At 41.7% G+C, this 6,073-nt stretch overlaps 1 pseudogene; it reads right to left on the bottom strand.

Moving 5' to 3' along the window:
- Positions 1-2,271: 2,271 nt before the first annotated feature.
- Positions 2,272-6,073, bottom strand: part of LOC129555973 (cytochrome P450 2C9-like) — a 28,174-nt pseudogene continuing 24,372 nt past the window's right edge.

Raw genomic sequence — 6,073 nt, 5'->3', positions numbered from 1 at the left:
CCCTTGGAGAAGAGAAAGACTACCCACTCTAGTATTCTGGTCAGGAGAATTCATTCCATGGGCTGTAATGTCCATGGGGTTGCAGAGTTGGACACGACTGAGCGACTTTCACTTTCGCTTTCATAATTTTAATGTTTAAATCATAACAAGCATACTGTTTATTTATTTATTTTTCTGGTTGTGCCAAGTGGCTTGCAGTATCTTCGTTCCCAAAGCAGGAATTGAACCAGTACCCTCAGCAGTGAAAGCATGGAGTCATAACCGCTGGGCAGACAGGAAACTCTCCTATACATACTGTTTAGAAATGTAGCTTTTCAGTTGACAGAGTGAACATTTTCCCCTTTAAACATAAATTTTGTTTTGTTTCTGGCCGCATTGTGTGGCTTGCAGTATCTCAGTTCCCCTGACCAGGGGGTTGAATCCAGGCCGTGGAAATCCTAAGCACTGGATTAGGAATCCTAATCACTGGAATCCTAACCACTAGGCTACCAGGGATCTCCCTAAACATAAACTTTAATTCTGGGGAGAAGTCTAGCTACATCATTAAATATGAAACTCCAATGTGTGCTGTCACTTGCACAAGTAGGAATTGTTGCACACCTCCACTCCCCAAATTTTAAAACTTGCTGTTCATATACCTATGATACCAGGACCCAGCTTTTTAATCTCAATCACTTCATCCCTAAATCACAACAGACTTTTGTCTAAGTTCCCCTTGTTCCTTTGGCAAGTAAAGACGGAGTTTTTGTATTGTTCCTGAGTGGGTCAGAAATATTCCCTGGAGAAGGGCATGGCGACCCATTCCCATATTCTTGCCCACAGAATCCCACGGACAGAGGAGCCTGGCAGGCTGCAGTCCATAGGGTTGCAAAGAGTTGGACACAACTGAAGCGACTTAGCACACACACATGGATGGGTTGCTCCCTGATCCTTCTATTTGAGTTGCCTAGCAGCCCCACTCCAATACTCTTGCCTGGAAAATCCCATGGACGGAGGAGCCTGGTGGGCTGCAGTCCATGGGGTCGCTAAGAGTCAGACACAACTGGGCGACTTCACTTTCACTTTTCGCTTTCATGCATTGGAGAAGGAAATGGCAACCCACCCCAGTGTTCTTGCCCGGAGAATCCCATGGACGGGGGATCCTGGTGGGCTGCCGTCTATGGGGTCACACAGAGTCAGACACGACTGAAGTGACTTAGCAGCAGCAGCAGTGATATATTATGTTGAGCATTTCCACATGCTTATTTGCCATGCATATATCTACTTTGGTGAGGTATCCATTCAGATCACTTGCTCTTTTTTTTTCTCCCCTGGCTTCACTGTGCTGTGCAATGAAACTTACCCAACCACGGATCAGACTCCTACCCTGTGAGGTGGAAACTCAGAGTCTTAACCAGCGGACCACCTGGGAAGTCCTTTACCCATTTTCAAAATGGCTTGCTATATTTCTAATTGCTGATTTTTAGAGCTCTTAGAACACATTGAATGGGCTTCCCAGGTGGTGCTAATGGTAAAGAACCTGCCTGCCTATGCAGGAGTCCTAAAATGTATAGGTTCAATCTCTGGGTTGGGAAGATCCCCTGGAGGAGGGCAGGGCAATCCACTCCAGAATTCTGGCCTGAGAAATCCCTTGGACAGGGGAGGCTGGTGGGCGACAGGCTATGGGATCACAGAAGAGTTGGACATGAATAAGCAATTAAACAACAACAATCACTGATCTCAATATTTCCTACAGGATGAAACTGCTCCTGAAAACAATTTCTCCACCTTCAAATCCAAACTTCAAGTAATTCATTTTAACATGCAGCCCAGGGAGCTTTTCTACTCTCATTCCCTCTGTCCTTCTCTATGGATATGAGGACCATGTGACATCTTTGCCTTTTTTCCTTCCTCCCTTATATGCAATATGCATAAAAGAAGGAAAGCTTGAAAACTGGCTTATCAAATTATGTATTTTATTAGGAATATGCATATCAGAAATAGCTCTGTATTGTACACACAGTAATCATCTTGTTCTATATTGTATGGAGCGCATAGTACAATGCACATAGAACTACTCAATATTATATAATTATTTGCATATCTGGTGGCCAATATGGATGTTACAGAGTATGAAGAACAGCAGATACATTTCTGCAGTGAAATTACAGAATAAATGAGGAGAGGTCAGAGCAGGCACTCTCAGAAAAGATGATGGGAAGCAGGTGAACAATGCCGCAGATGAGTGGGAGTTGAAGACATCACTGAAGAAATTAGAGGATCTAACATTCCTCACATAGGAATGAAACAGAGCTGGTAAAAAGGTGGCACGGAAATTAACCCATTGACAACTGGGATGGTGTCAAGGTCCTTTGGGTCAACCACAGATTTCAAGGTAAATTTTTGTAAAATTGTGGTCAGGAATAAAAACAGCTCCATGCCGGCTAGGCCCTCTCCCAAACAAATCCGTTTCCCTGGAAACAACAAACACAGAGGGTACATACTCCTTGAACTCTGTCTTTCTGGCTGTCAGAAAGAGACTATGTAGTAGCCATTTGATGAATATTTGAATGGATGGATGGAATGGCTGGATAAACAGATGGGAAAAGGGTGAACACATATGCTATCCACCTAACATCTTATCATAACAAATATCATTCCTTCAAGAAATATTTACTGATTATTCCAAACACTTCATTAAATTATTCATGCATTATAACTGCAATTTCATATTTTCAACTTTCTACCCATCTTTTTCTAGAAACTCACGTATATTGGCTGTATTTTCTGATCCTAGTCTAGTAGTCCCACATGTTTCTTTTCATTCTTCACAGCCTCTGTTCTCTGCTCTAAGTATACCTACTCTTCATCAAACTCCAACACACCTTGAAGTTTCAAGTTTTATAACACGTTTTTTGGGGGTTTTTTTTGGCTAAGTTGTAGTTCTCTGATATTTTCAGTTCCCAGTTTTGGCGAATGTCAACCCACTCCAGTGTTCTTGCCTGGAGAATCCCAGGGATGGGGGAGCCTGGTGGGCTTCCGTCTATGGGGTCGCACAGAGTCGGACATGACTGAAGTGACTTAGCAGCAGCAGCAGCTCAAGTTTTATTTCTAAATGGAAAGAACTGGGTCACCTCTCCAAAGCTCCAGTAATCTAGCCCAATAATGAGGATGTTTCATGGGGAGGGAAAGGGCATAGGTATTGGGCTGCTGCCCCTTATCATGGACAAAGAGCATTTCTACCAGCCCCAGGATAGGTACTATGTAACTCCCAACTGATCCTTAGAAGGTATCCTGTCCTCTAAAGTACTGAATGGGAAAAAAATATATATTACCTGTTGAGAAAGCCATGAAATAGTCACTCTTCCTAAAGTTGCCACTCTCATCCAGAAAGTGGCCAGGGTCAAACACCTCTGGGTTGGGAAATTCTTTGTCATCATGTAGCACAGAAGTCAGTGACGTTAATATATCTGTGCCCTGGAAAGAACAGATGAAGATAAACTGAACTATGAAAAAGTCACAGAGCTGGAAGAACTGCCTCATATCATTTAGTCCAATCTTATGATCAATAATGAAGACTCCTCAGTCCAAAGGAGGGCAGTGACATTTTGTGGCAGAAAGAACAAGTAATAAAGAAGAATAAGTTTAAGAGTAGTGGCAATGATGCTGCTAAGTGAACAGCCTCTGAAATACTAGGTACCTGGATTCTAGGGTACCAGACCTTATGAACCATTTTGCTTATCACATTTGGACAGTGATGTCTGACTTCACCAGCTGCTTTACTTTATCATTTCAATTTTCACTCATCTTATTTGTGGATTATGGTTGAATATGGGAAGTCTCTATAGGACTTGAGAGGTCTAGAGTTATCTGTTCATAGTGTTTTTGTAAATGGATATATGATCTTCTATGATAATAAGTATGGTAACAAATGGGGTTTCCCAGGTGGCTCGGTGGTACAGAACTTGCATGCCAACGCAGGAGACTTAAGACTGGGTCAAGAAGATGCCCTGGAGAAGGGCATGGCAACCCACTCCAGTATTCTTGCCTGGAGTTATCCCATGGCCAGAGGAGCCTAGTGAGCTACAGTCCAAAGAGTCAGACACAACTGAAGCAACTTAGCATGCATACATGGTAACAAATATTAGTGTTTACCATTGCCATGAAGACTGTTTGTCTTTATTTAATAATATACAGTAGGGCTTCCCTAGTAGCTCAGTGGTAGAGAATCCACCTGTCAATGCAGGGACACGGGTTCAATCCCTGCTCTGGGAAGATCCCACATGCTGTGGAGTAGCTAAGCCCCAGCACTACAAATACTGAACCTTTGCTCTAGAACCTGGGAACCACAACTATTGAGCCCACGCACTGCAACTAGTGAAGCTTTTGTGCCCTAAAGCATGTGTTACACAAAAGGAGAAGTCACGCAAAATGAGAAGCCAGTGCACTGCAACAAAGATTAACCCCCACTCACCACAACTAGAGAAAAGTCCACATGTAGCAACAAAGACACAGCACAGCCAAAAATAAATTTTAAAAATTATTTTTTAAAAAAATATACTGTAGATTTCATTACAGATTAATCCTAGATTTGAAACACAGGAAGTATGATAAAACTAGAAACATAATTTTACACCAATTCAGCTTAGTATCATTAATTTAAACAAGTTTTACTAGCAAAGCTAAAACTGTTGGGCGAATAATTAAGAAGCACTATTCTCCCAAAGCTCTAAAGTACCATGCAATAGATTTTTATATATTAAGTGTAAAAAAAGGACCTGTGCCCTGGAGAAATCTGGCAGGTACCACTTTATCATGTGAACAACACTGCATAACCAATAATAATGGGGTAAGTGACAGTATAAACCTTCACCTGATTTATGAGAAAAAAAGAAACTATAAAGGTTATACTAAGAAAATTAGGACATTTTAAGTATAGCCTGTACATGAAATAATATTATTGTTTCAGTGATAACTCCTGCGCACACATGCTATTATTCCTCTGTGTACAATGATCATTGTTACTGAGGCATGCATACTGAAGTAGGGAGCTTTTGATGGATACCTAGATATGGATAGATAAGCATTTATTAATGGAAGAAATGTTCCCATATTGCCATATAGTGAAGTTGTTCTGTTTTATAAATACTTTAACTTGAATTCTGTATTAAGTAAAACATCCTGTTATGGTCTATCAAATATTCTGTCCATGCTCCTGCTCAGTCATGTCCAACTCTTTTTGACCCCATGGATTGTAGCCCACCAGGCTCCCCTGTCCGTGGGATTTTCCAGGAAAGAATACTGAAATGGGTTGCCATTTCCTTTTCCAGGAGATCTTCCTGGCTCAGGGACTGAAATGGTATCTCCTGGATCTCCTGTATTGTCAGGTGGATTCTTTCATCACTGAGCCACAGGGAAACTTCCCTAATCTGATAAAAAATATTCTAACAAAATATACATAAAACATCATTCCTAATAGTGAGATGTTAACTTCCACTCTCTTTCATATCAGAAATGAAACAAGGATGACATGAAGAAATTAACCCAGATAGCAGGATAATGTATATAGAAATTGCTATTAACTAGAGATGTGAGAGTTGGACTGTGAAGAAAGCTGATCGCCTAAGAATTGATGCTTTTGAACTGTGGTGCTGGAGAAGACTCTTGAGAGTCCCTTGGACTGCAAGGGGATCCAACCAGTCCATTCTAAAGGAGATCAATCCTGGGTGTTCATTGGAAGGGCTGATGCTGAAGCTGAAACTGCAATACTTTGGTCACCTCATGCGACGAGTTGACTCACTGGAAAAGAGTCTGATGCTAGGAGGGATTGGGGGTGGGAGGAGACAGGGACGACCAAGAATGAGATGGCTGGATGGCATCACCGACTCGATGGACGTGAGTTTGAGTGTACTCCGGGAGTTGGTGATGGACAGGGAGGCCTGGCATACTGTGATTCATGGGGTCTCAAAGAGTCGGACACGACTGAGCGACTGAACTGAACTGAACTGAGAGACGTTTTCAAAATGACTTTAAATTTAGCAAGGTTGTTACATATAAAGTCATCAAAATGATAAAATCAATTATATTTTGATAT

The sequence above is a fragment of the Moschus berezovskii genome, chromosome 12, assembly GCF_049115385.1.
Source record: "Moschus berezovskii isolate FMDL1 chromosome 12, NW_MosBer_1.0, whole genome shotgun sequence".
NCBI lineage: Eukaryota > Metazoa > Chordata > Mammalia > Artiodactyla > Moschidae > Moschus > Moschus berezovskii.
Note: the sequence above shows the minus strand (reverse complement) of the source record. Positions and strands in the feature narration are given on the sequence as shown.